This window comes from Leuciscus leuciscus (assembly GCF_965113295.1).
Source record: "Leuciscus leuciscus genome assembly, chromosome: 23".
Lineage (NCBI taxonomy): Eukaryota > Metazoa > Chordata > Actinopteri > Cypriniformes > Leuciscidae > Leuciscus > Leuciscus leuciscus.
Window position 1 is genome coordinate 5117269 of NC_138747.1, and position 13378 is coordinate 5130646.

At 36.7% G+C, this 13378-nt stretch overlaps 1 protein-coding gene across 1 annotated transcript in view; it reads right to left on the reverse strand.

Moving 5' to 3' along the window:
• Positions 1-2992, reverse strand: part of sox13 (SRY-box transcription factor 13) — a 30221-nt gene extending 27229 nt beyond the window's left edge. Inside the window, exon 1 of the mRNA XM_082155127.1 lies at positions 2722-2992. The gene's annotated coding sequence lies outside the window, so the exon portion shown is untranslated. The remainder of the gene's footprint in view (positions 1-2721) is intronic.
• Between the last annotated feature and the right edge of the window lie 10386 nt (positions 2993-13378).

Consider the following 13378-nt stretch of genomic DNA (forward strand, 5'->3'; position numbering starts at 1 on the left):
ATAATGCAAAGGATTCAGCAGAAGTTCTCAGGACAACTTTTCAAACTGTTCCTGAATTTATACTTCTCAACTTCAGTCTGCATCGTGTGAATGGCTGCCTTTGGCTCAACGCTGACAAACGTGGCATCGGCAGAGCTTACAGTTAATGGAATCCTCCAGCTGAAAATATGAGATGACAAAGAAATACAATGGTAAGTGTATATTTAGAGCTTTATAAAGACAAAACAGGTGTGTCAGCCTCGAGATAATTTTTTTTTAGATATATTGGCCAGGCAAATTAATTGGAAAAGGACAATATTTGGGCACTAATATCTAACAATAATTGCATTAATTGGAAAGTTCAACAGCTTTGTCAATGGATAAACAACTTCGGACTCATTTAATGAATCACAAGTAAAATAAGTGTTTGTATTCTTGTCTTTTCAACTTTTCCCATCAAAATTGTGTAACAATAACAACCATACTGTGATGTGTGATCTAGGTATCGGTCACTGGAAAACCCCTATCAGTCAACCACTGAGGGCTCAAAAAAGCATTGCATTTTCAGTGTGCTTGCCATCCAAAGTGCTGCAAAGTAAATTTCAGCTTGACAGTCAGATAAGAACACAACAGAATTGGTATAAATCAGCTTGTGAAGTGATCCGGGCTCTAGACTTCGCAGAGACCGGATGTATAGACCCGCTGACAGCTAAAGAGAACCACCACTGGTTTCCTGACCTCTCAAACTGAGTACAAATATACAAAGAGATGGATAAGAATGGAGGTGAAACAGAGAGGGATGCAAAGAAGGAAAATAAGGCATAGCGTAAACATAAGATGGTTAGAAATGAGGGGAAAAGCAAAAGGTCAGAGACTCCCTGCTGACAGGCAGCATTGTGCGCAGTCGGCCACTGTGAAGCCAAACACTCGAGACCACTTCGCCAACTTCCCCTTTAATGATCTGTCGACATGCCCGTCCCAATGGAGGTGCACAACTCAGGTGCTGGATGTTCTTGTTCTTGTCTGCACTCGCACGACAGGCTTTGCACACACACACACACACACACACACAACAGGGGCAATAAATGTCTACTAAGAACTCATTATCAAAGTTTTACACCTATTCAGCGATTGCGCCACAATCGGTCTGCCCTGAGGAGCTTTGCTTTCTGGTTATTCCGGAAGGCTGATATTCTTCAACATAGAGATCAACAGAAAATCTGTCAGACCTGTCGGCTGCCTGAATAGCAACTCTTAGCAGGTGGCAATACAATAAAAAACAAAGAACACAGAAACAAAGAAAAAAAGTTGATTAAAATCCATTGAAAGCAGATACAGTCATCTTCATCTAATGTGCAGTGATAGATTGATATATTGGTTAGGCCAATTATCAGCTTATTTTTATTAATATAAAAATAAGCCAATGCAAAATTAAACATATATAAAATATTATATTATTATTATTATATATAAAAAAATATATACAAAAAAATATATAAAATAATAATAATATATATATATATATATATATATATATAGTGTAAGATATGTGTTCATTTAAGTTCATATTTTTGTGCATCTTATTTGCTGTCATTAAACTGTAAAATTGTATAATAGCATCTGCCTACTGCTATTTTGAAATCGACATCTACCACTGAAAGGCCCATATCAGTCAACCACTAATAATGTGAGCTGCAAATTTATTTTATTTCCTTCATTAGGGGCTAAAAAGCACCTACAAGTTCTTGGTTAATTGTTTATGCACTTTTAAGCACATGAATCCCTATTAGACCAGTGAATCACTATTCACAGGTCACTTTCATATTTCAGTCCAAAACAAAACCATTTAAGAAGAGTAAAACACAATTTAAAAAACAAAAAGTTATAGTGTGAGCTCATCTCAAAATGAGATAGGCTAAACTATAAACATAATTGGGAACATGTGCATAGGAAATGCATTCAAAACCCATTCAATTTCCTATTAAACCATACGTGTAAAAGTTCATGTCAAATTGAGCAGGAACTTCAATGAAACAAAACAACTAAGATCTGCTTCTTAACATATAATAATTTGCTGTAATGCCCTTAAGATTAAATATATTTTCAGCTCACATTAAAAGGATTGTTCGCCCAAAAATGAAAATACTGTCATCATTTATTCACCCTCATGTTGTTCCAAACCTGTATGAGTTTCTATCTTCTGTTGAACACAAAAGAAGATATTTTGAAGAATGTTGATAACCAGACAAGCCATTGAATTCCATAGTAATTACAACGGGATCAAAATATCTTCTTTTGTGTTCAAAAGAAAAAAAGAAACTCATACAGGTTTGGAACAACTTGAGGGTGAGAAAATTATGACAAAATTTCATTTTTGGGTGGACTATCCCTTTAATTATTCACTGAGTACGCACTGAAAGCAGGTTGTCATTTCCCATCCAACCGTATGCACAAACATGCTGTCCTGACACACCACAGGACAGTTGCAGGTGGAGAAACGAGTTCGTTTGATGCAGAAAAAATAGTTAAAGTGAGATTTGTTAACTGTGCGGGTTCTGGGACATTATGACCTGACGGATGCGTAAAACTCTGGCCAAGGTAATTCAAGTAGATGATAGCGTCACAATTCTCGTCCAAATGAACTACTTCTGTTGGTTTTTGTATACCTCACTACAAACAGACTAAAACGTGTCAAACACTCGTGCGTAAAGTTTCAAACAAAGCGCCATTTGCCCCACTTACCAACTCCGAAAGAACTGTGCGCTGCGCGTTGCGCTCCCCAAACTTTATTCCTCCAGTCTTTCCGTAGTCTCTGGGCCCGCAGAATCGATAACGCCGCATGCAAAATGTGGTTTCCCCTCGTGTCAATGAATAATACGCCTCTGTCTATCAACGGCTCACAGCAAAACCTGAGACTCCAAGCGTACAGCTGATGAATACGTCGCACTCTCTCCGATCCAGCCTCCCTTCACTCCACACTGACTTTCTGGTGTTCAGTTTCCAACATTCTCGGTCCTGCTGCCTGTCATTCACCTCCCTCTTAAAGGGAAAGCTCTTCTCTCTGGGTTTCCCTTGGTAGAAGAAAAAATGCTGGATTCCTTGAAGGGGGAAAGGGAGATGCTCAGTCCATGAGTACCTGCTGTTTCAAGTTCAGCTTTAATGTGATTTTATCCTTTGCAAACGTATCTTAAATGCACACAATAATGAAAAAATCCCCAAACTGCACACAATAATGAAAAAATCCATTTGGGTGGGAAAAAACATGATAACATGCTTTTTTATATATAATTTTTTTTTTATTTCAGTCAAAAAACCACAATATGGCTTTAGTGCTTTTTGGGAGTGGGTCAGTTTTCAAGTCAAAGTAACCCGTTTTGATGGTTTGCAATGGCATGAGAGTTAGTAATTGGACATTTTTGGAGTGAATCGACACTTTAAATGCTGAATTTATTGATTTATGTTGAGTGTCATCTAAATAATTGAGGGGAAAACATTTCATTAGTCCAAATATTTAATTCTGAGAAAAAACAAAAAGAAAAAAAAATGATATTATGTGGATAAAAAAAAAATAGACATTTATTTTTTAAAACAAGTGTGAAATGTATTATTATGACACAAAACCATAATACGGATGTAAATGATCAGAACTTTAGTGCTTTTTTTTAAAGCCAAAAGTAACTAGGTTTGATGATTTGCAACGACATGAGAATGAGTAATTGCTAAATGTATAGATGTATGTTGTGTGTCATCTAAAGAATTGAGGGGAAAACTTTTAATTAGTTCAAATAATTAATTCCGAAATTCCAAAAAAGCTTTAATATTATGTGAGAAATAATGTACAATTTTTATTTATTTATTTATTTATTTATTTATTTATTTATTAAAACAAGTGTGCAATGTGTTATGACAGAAAAATAGTGGTGTGCCATATCCATGCTTGCCAAAGCTGTAAATCCTGACACATAATACTTAAACATTTTGAGCAAACCCTCAATTAAGACCTTTCCAACAGCAGCGTCATTGTAGTAAAGTTCTCTGTAACGAGGGGCTCCATCACAGTCACCCCACTTGTGACATTTGCACGGGGCCCGTTAGCCAATCTGAGTTCTTCAAAGCGTTCCAGACCTGCGTTTTTATGTCTCTTTCTGTCTCTTTTTCCCCCCAGCGCACGCACAACTAGCCATCGCAGCGCAGGGGTGAGAGCGCAAAGCCGATGTGCCATTTCTAATCCCCTCTGTTCCTGCCTTTGTGTAGTGGCCCAGCAGGAAGTAGGAGCTGGGCAGACAACAATTAACAAAAGAGCTGTGAAGAATACAATTAGCCATCAATAGGAAACCACAGGCCTTTGTGCCTGTTTCCATGGAGATGCTTGACTACCACTATTCCAGGATTACAGAACCTTACCCCCCCTCCACAACACCACCACTTCTTCAGTGTTTTTTTCCACTCCGTCTTTCTTTAACCCTCTCCATCCTTCTTTTCTTCCTCTGCCTTTTATATCCACCTCTCTTTCTTTATTTCCATGTCACTCTCTTGTCACTAAGTAACTCTGGGGGCTTTAGACGAACGCTCGCACCTTTGTTCTGCTAGGAGCTTTTCAGGTCTTCTACCTTTGTGTCCCCCGCTGGGCTGAGGTGAAGGTGGCGATTTTTTTTTTTTTCATTACTCTCTCCCATTTTCTTCATTTGTCCAAAGGATTACCCAGAATGAAGCTTTGTACGGGGTTGAGAAAGACCTGAGCTGATGAACGCCGCCTCAGTGTTCTAGCCCTTGTGAAAAGGGTTCATGAAAAAGAAGTCTTTATTGTCCATCTGGGCACTGTACGTTTCAGCATGGACCCTGCACCCTTTGTCCTGGAGTACATAGTGTTTATTAGTGATTCATGCTGTTGTTTATCAAAGATAAAGAGTTTTTTGTTCTAAAAACATGTTACAAAGATTCCATTTTCGGTGTGGGAACGGTAGGATTCCAAAAACGTTCCTGAAATGTTCTTCTAGCGTTCCATTTATGAATCAGAACAAATTTCTGCTAAATCGTTCAAAAACATTCTATTTATCATTCAGCATTTAAATTGAACCCAACTGTTTATTTTTAAAACAGTTTACAAAGACATTCATTCTGCTCGAGTTTTATGCATAAGGTTTTTTAATGTTAAAAACGTTCAAGCAATGTTGCGCTAAGAACGTGAGAATTTAAATAAAAGATCATAAAGGTTTTCCACAAACTCTGTAAAAAGAGATCAGTTGCCAACTTAAAAAAGTGAATAAACTCGTTGTCTTAAATTTAAGTAAATAAACTTAATTCGTAATTAAAAAAAATTAAGTTATGAGGAAGTTTATTTACTTAATTTTAAGGCAACAGGTTTCCTCGCTTTTTTAAAGTTAAGTCAACTGAGCACTTTTTACAGTGAATATTCTTTTAAGAACGTTTGTTTCAAACAGAAGCAAAACCTTTAGGACAGAAAAAAATACTCTAAGAAAGTACTTTAATGAAAAACTTGAGTTTAATGACACTATAGATCATAACATACTCTTAGATCGACTACAAAATTATGGTGTTCAGGGACAGGCATTAAGGTGGTTTGTATCGTACCTATTAGACCATTACCAATTTTTGTCTATTTAAACAGGGAAAAATCTAAGATACCGTCAGTAAATTATGGAGTGCCACAAGGATCCGTGTTAGGCCCTCTGTTATTTTCAATATATATGCTGCCACTTGTAAATATTATAAGAAAACATGGAATTAGTTTTCACTGCTCATCATAAAGATCAAAGATTTTCCATAATTATTCTTTTAAGAACATTTGTTTCTAACAGTTGCACAACCTTTAGGACAGAAAAAAAATACTCTAAGAAACTACTTGAACGTAAAACTCGAGTTTAATGACATAATAATTTAGTATCTCTATTGCCCCTATGATGTTTATTTCAGCCACAGTAATGTGACAATAAATGTTAATGGAGAGGTGTGTAATTTCTGCGCCATTAGCATCACCAAATAAAATATAAAATGAAGTAAAGTAAAACAGAAAAATAGAATAATTGTTTCTAGACAGGTTTCCCATACAGACTGCGATGCTCAAACAAACACAGCAATGTTTCAGTGTTTTTTTAAGGAATCAACCTATGAATGGTTTACTTGTGTACTCGCACAGAGTATGTTTCTGGACGTTGTTGGAACGCTCCCTATGAGCTCCCAATGTCAGGACAGGCCTTTGTGCATCAAAAGATTGGCGAACGCAAACAAGCATTTCTGCAAAATCGTGGCATTTACAAATGCAAATGACTCCATAGAATGAAGACGTTAATTCAGTCTTTTGGAACACGACCAAACGTTCTTTAGACCCCTTGTCTTCATTATAACACAGCCTGCCTGTCAGGCCTGTAAGAATCACTTGGTATTCTCCGCGCTACACACTATGGCAATTAGGCAATCATTGTGACTAATAAGAATAATCTCACATTGTGGTTGCAAAAATGGCATACATTATAAAAAGAACTTTGGGAGCGGATATGCCTGTTTTCTGTCTTCCTGTTTGCTTGTGCTTGCTGTGCTGTTTTACCCCCCCCCAACTCGCCTATTGAAGATCTTTATCTTTATCAACACATGCAAGTGTGTCTCATTTAAAGCATTATTAAAATTTTGATTAATTTTCTTTGTTTTCCCACTGAACAGACCCGATCATCAATGTAGAGATTTTGTTACAAACATGTTTTTTGTGCTTGATTTCACTACATGTGAATGATTAACTGATTAGAAAATGCTGATTTCGGCGGTACACTGTTTTACCACAGTTTTTCAGTAATGTTATCAGGCAAGTGTCATATTTTGTTTTGCATATTTTGTTAATGCAAAAAAAATGCTTTGTTAATGAGACAAAACATATCGAATTGATTAATTTAGGTTCCCAATGAGTGATTTACTTTTGAACCTTTGACATTTTATGGATTATCTAGGCCACCAAACCAATCGTGCTTGTTCAATGTGGCGGGAGTGTGGAATTGTGGGAGAACGACATAAACCACCATGAAATGATTATTTTCCTTTGCAACTGCTATCTGCGCCGTTTACTCTCCAACCAAAATGGCATTTTGTCTATGTATGCACTTCGCAAAAACCAATGTGTCCTCATAAAAAAAGTGCACAAAATGTTGATGGGGAAATAATACTGAGCCAGATAGTCACTCAAACCGCATGGGAGGGAACCAGGGTGATATGGAACAGCAAACATGACAGATACTCGTCTAAAAACACATATGCGATAAGGTCAAGCGTATTATTTCTGAGAATTATCGGAAAGCCGCAACCCATTCCGATTTCTTTTTCGTTGATATCAGGCAACAAACGTGTTTGTTTGTGTGAAACGGGCTGCAAAACATTCCTTTTTGACCGCAAACGCTCTGTGAAATCACAAGAATCAGGTCTGCACAACCTAATTGAGGTAAAAGCAATAGCAAAAAAGCAGCAGGTGGTTTGAGAACCAAAATATTTGAGTGGCAAGTTAGGCCTTGTTTATTTTCAGGCCAATTACCAGCTTTTTGTGCAACTTGGCTTTCATCAAATATCTCGCACCTGAACAAAATGGGCTGAGAGGCACCAAACAAGTTTATCTGATGGTGCTTTCAGGCTTTCGGCATTTCGATGTGCCAGAATTCTCTCTCCAAACTGGAGGATATGGGCGAAGGGCATTCACCTCGCCTGTTTCATGTCTGCTTGTTTGGATCTCACATTGTACAATGAAAAACTCTACAGAAATGTGCATCACAGCCCTGCTAGCACTAAAGCAAAATACAACAATTAATTACAAAAAGGAGTACAGTATGTATGACAGAAAAGATATTGCACATGTAAATGTCCCCATCTCCTCTACCCATAATGCAAACAAGCTGCAAAGAGGCTGTTGACAAAATACTTTGCATGTACCCGTGAGAATCCTGTTATTATTTATTCACCCTCATGCTGTTGCAAACCTATATTCTGTCATTTGTTCTGTGAGATTTAAAATAAAACAATATATAAATGTATATGTATTTTTCATTTTTCATTTTTTTCAAATATAAGTAATTTTTGGAGCTTTACAGACATTTACATTAATGCATTTGGAAGACACTTTTATCGAAAGCAACTGACTTTACATTCAAGGTTGTTGTTTTTTTCCAGTTAATGCATTCCCTGGGAACTGAACCCAGAACCTTGTCGTCATTAGCGCCATGCTTTACTATTTGAGCTAATGTGAGCTAAAAAGCAATCTTTTAAACTGGTGTGCTTACATCTGGCAATCAGTTATATCAAACTTTCTATGGTGCTTCAAATTGTATCTGTTTTTCTCACAAATCAATATGGTTTCAAAAGATTTGAGATGTAGTGCACAAGTCATGTAGACTATTTTAATGCTATTCTTTTATAGTGTTTTTATTGTCATTTTTGGAGCTTGACAGACATTTGCGTTTATGCATTTCGTAGATGCACTATCCAAATCAAATGACAATACATTCAAGCATTTCTTTTTCTTCCAAGGAATCGAACCCATGGCCTTGGCATATGCTCTACCATTTGAGCTTCATGAGTGCAGGACAGATAATGAGCTGAAACCTATCTTTTAAATTGGCTTGCTTGTATCTGGAATCAGTGATATCATACTTGCTATGGTGCTTCAAACTTTTCCACTTACAATAGGGCTTCAGAAGATGTGAGATGTAGCGCACAAGATGCATGGACTGTTTTTGCACAACTTTTATGATGTATTTTGATATTTTTGGAGCTTTTATCCACACACACACAAAAGAAAAAAAAGAAGAAAAAAGGTATTGCATTTAAGTGTTTATTTTTAAAGTGCATGCATTCCCTGGGTATTGAACCCATGACCCAAGATATTCTTTATAAGCTTCTGTGTCATAAAAAAAAAAAAAAAAATTGGTTTGGAACAAAATTGCATTTTAAACCACAATGCAAGCCTAGATCAAGACCATAGGTGTGTTCCATTCGACTGTAAGAGGACTGCTAAGTGGACTTCACAGGGTATTTCACAATCTTAAGTGAGATTCCAATCCGAGGGGAGTGAACATTTTAATTTTGAAGGGCACAGCGAATGGCATAGGGGATAAGGGAACATCGATACATCACTTCACAGGAAGTGGAACTGTCATTGCGGCCTACATAATGTGTTTTGTATATGTATTTTAAATTTGAAAGTAAATTATGATGTCTATTTATGTTATATCATAATCTGCGTGACCCCGTCGTTGCTTTTCTTTGATGACGTTGCAGCAGGGCGCTCCAAATGTCAGTTCACTTCAACGTATATCCCATGTTCAGGGAGTAGGGAGCAGTGAACACTGCATAGGGAGCCTGTAAATTGGAGCACACCTCATGATGCCCACCAGGCCCGCAAACTGCACTAGTGGCAAGCACACACACACACACACACACACACACACACACACACGTAATGCATGTCTAATTGGCATCGCATTCATGTCTGCCAAGAGATTCCAGCTCTGGCTATTTCCAATTTGCCGTGGTAAACCCAGGTGACAAGGCACAAGTTATGCCCCACTCCCCCCTTTCCTCCGCTCAGAGGCCTGTCTGCTCCAAAACCACCCACATTTCTACTTTAGCGCTTGTGCAAAAAAAACAAACAGTAGCGAGAATAAAGGGCCGGCTCACGGCAGGGGCTGAAGGGAATATTGGCAGTGCCGCACACAAAGGCGGCCCTGAAAATAGCCCCCTAGCACAATGAAACCTGCCACTCTGTCTATGAGATAATGTCTAATTGAAAACAGTGCCGCCATTGTGTCGCTGTCACCGGCCTATTGTCCAAAGCCTACCCCCCCCTCCTTCTCCGCACACACTTTTTTTTCCATTGACGCGGCGCGATTGTTCCCTGCCATTGTGGCACCCGCACCCCTCACTCTCTCTCTCTGTATTGTTATAATTTCATTACTCGTTTGTTTTTTGTTCCACATCTCCTTTTGCTCCCCTGCAGGTCTTTTGTTCGGTACATTTAGGCACTTCATATTGAATTGCCAACACACTGTGTGTGTGTGTGTGTGTGTGCGTGCAAAAGTCTTTGATTAAAAAAAAAAAACCTGCCATGAAAGGGGGAAAAGTGACCAATTTTAGCAAACATAAGTGAGAAGTTTAGAGAGTGAGAGTTAGTTGTTTACTACAGAAAGTGCAGCAACAAATTATATTCCAAAAATGCACTAAATTACATAAGTGTCACTTTGTACTGTGTTTGTTTAGGGTCATTTTAAAACTGGTGCCTGTCGGGTCCCTCATTAACATATGTGCGAATGATGACTTTAACAATGGCTAGCTGATGCCAAGTTTCACTATGTGTCAGAAGGCATCATCAAAAAATCCCTTTTTTTTTCTCCCGTTTGTTTGTTTTGCATTTCATTTCCTAATAAGTATTTGAACTAAAAAGGAATATACAGAAATAAAAGCAGGTATCATGTCCCAAACATATAGGTCTATATATTTATATAAAAAAAATGTTTTACTTAAATAACTCACCTTGCATTTTGATGACCTTGAGTTCAGTTAATAATGTTTCATTAAAATTTCACATTTTCAAATGAAATTATCTAATTATAAATATTTTTCAAATTGAGATTAAAATGTAATTGAAAACATTATGTATCTCAGAATGTTTAAAAATCATCTTTTCGCAATGGAAAGAAACCTTTTTCTTTGAATCACAATTACCGCTAAGAACATGCTATTGCTTTCATGTTATCTGTTTTACACTTGCTGAAAAGATTACATAGAACAGTTCACAGCAAACTCCACCCATTCACCAGCCGTCCCTTGATGCCCTCTATCATCACTGATGATCTGATGATGATGATACATCGAAATGTCCAAAAGTTGTTCATTATTTATTTGCACAAAGCCTGGCCTGATTTGGACCCTTTTTCTCTTACACTCAAGAGTCTGGACCTTTGCCCAACGGTGCCACGTTCATTTCAGCCAAAGTGAGTCACAATGAAAAATGCTACAAATGTTTCCTTGGGTGAAAATGAGAAACAAAAGCCCTTATCGGACTTGCATATTATTGTATGTGTTAATAGGAGAAAAATGGAGGTATTATGCATTACGACCAGACTGTTAAAACAAGATAAGCAACATGTTCACAGGTCACTGCCTGTGCGCTCAGAGAATGCTTTGGTGGAGTGTCACCTTCGTGTAAACAGCATTTGCAGCGGGTTTTTTGTTGTTGCCCATATACCGAGGAAGGTTTTTTTTTTTTTTTTTTTGAAGGTTATACGTCACCTTCAAGTCTTAGATAAATAGGATTATGAAATATGTTTTAAAATAATATATGAAGTTATTAAAATTAAATTGTTCTAATTTTCAACAAATGTTTTGATTAATTTAAAGTCCTGAAATATCTCTTTACTTGGTATGACGTAAAAAAAAATTCTAATATTTTTAAGAGACTTACTGACCTTGACACATATTTCTGGGGGTTTACATTATATCATTTTCAGTTTTATATATATATACATACACACATATATATAAGTATTTATATAAATACTTATATATATATAGTGCTTATATATAAGTATTATTTAATATATATATATATATATAAAATGATACTATTAATAAAACAAGTTCTTTAGTTCACTTAATTATTTCAATAACTGATCTCCGGCCTTATCAAATCATTATCTTGAAACGGAAACAGACTGGTTTTTCAGAAATATAAGTGCCTTTTCTCTTGCATCTTTTTTTTTTTTTTTTTTTTTTATTACCAAAAATGTATTTACAGAGAATCTACTTTCCCAGGTTTACGATTCTGGTTTGAGCTATTTGAGTCTTTACAAGAAGTATTTTCATCCTCGGTTCAGAACAATGAAAACAAACAGGTCATCACTCTTTCTAGACAGAGAGGATGGCAATCAGATAAATTACCCGAAGTCTTTTTAAAATCACTTTTTAATGTGAAAGCATCTCCTGTTTGGATCCGCACGCAGACACAGTGAACAAAAACAACATCAGTGCACAAACATGTGAGTGAACCAGACATCAGGGATGATGGCGATGGATGTTGAGGGCAATGAAAGCATACAGACTGAACCTGTCTGGACGGAGCCGAGGTAGGAGACAGGTCAGATCGGGGGAAGGGAGAACAAAGGACACGCTCACAACAATCACTCCCGCTGGAACAGGAAGGCCCCTCGGGAGCTCCCGGATGCCAATCTGACCTGGGCAGTGTTTCCGACGACTAAACCCAGCAAGGGTCGACCTGCCTGCAAAGCCTTTTGCTTGGTTTCCCATAGCCGGATGGTCACGGCAAAAACGGACTGTCTATTTGGTTTTTTGCCTGGGGTGAGAGGAAAGGAAGTCCCTATGTAGGATGGGATTTGCATAATATAAGGAAACTGTGTGTCATTAAGTGTAGAAGTGTGCTTGGAAGAGTATGACCGGAAAACCACAGTGGCCACATCACCTCTAGAGATCTAACATTACAAATTATTTTACGTGTCACTCTGGAAATCTAGAACATTGGATTGCGGGATACAGTATTCTTTGCCATGCTGGCCTTTTTGTACACTGCACCTTTGTTATTTTAGATATACTGTTATATTTTTTTTAATACTTTCATGAGTTTGAATTAGATTATGTATATATATATATATATTTGTGTGTGTGTATATATATATATATATATATATATATATATATATATATATATATATATATATATATATATATATTCAATTCAAGTCATTTTGACTTTTAAATATCTATATAGTTTAAACATTTTTTTATATAATTCTTAATTATTTGAGTACGTCGAGTTAAACTAAAATAAATAGAGAAATGTTGCCTTGGTAACAAGCTTTAAAAAAATCTGTTGAATTTTTTTTTCATATACACCAAAAATTCACAAACTGTGCACATATACACACACTATAATGTAGGCCTATGCAATTCCAAACAAGAACAAATAGTAGGGTTATATTTGTATCCATTGGGATTTGATTGTGAAAAGGCCTAAGACATCAGCTGAAAAGAAAAGTCATTAAATAAAACAAGTTATTATTTTGATGAGCAAAATCAAAGAGTTTTTTTCCTGTTAGAATAATGTGCACCAACAATAAGACCATGAGTGTGTATAAAGGGATAGTTCACCCAAAAATACAAATTCTGTCATCATTTATTGTTCATTTATTTAGAACTTTTTGATGAAATCTGAGAGCTAAAGCTATCGTGTCTCTTCAGTAAATTTGGACTAAACCGCTCACTTCATATGGATTAGTTTTATGATCTCTTTATGAACTTTTCAAAGTGGTAGTTGCGTAGCTGTCAATGGAGGGCCAGAAATCTCTCAGATTTCATTAAAAAGATCTTCATTTGTGTTCCGAAGATGAACGGAATT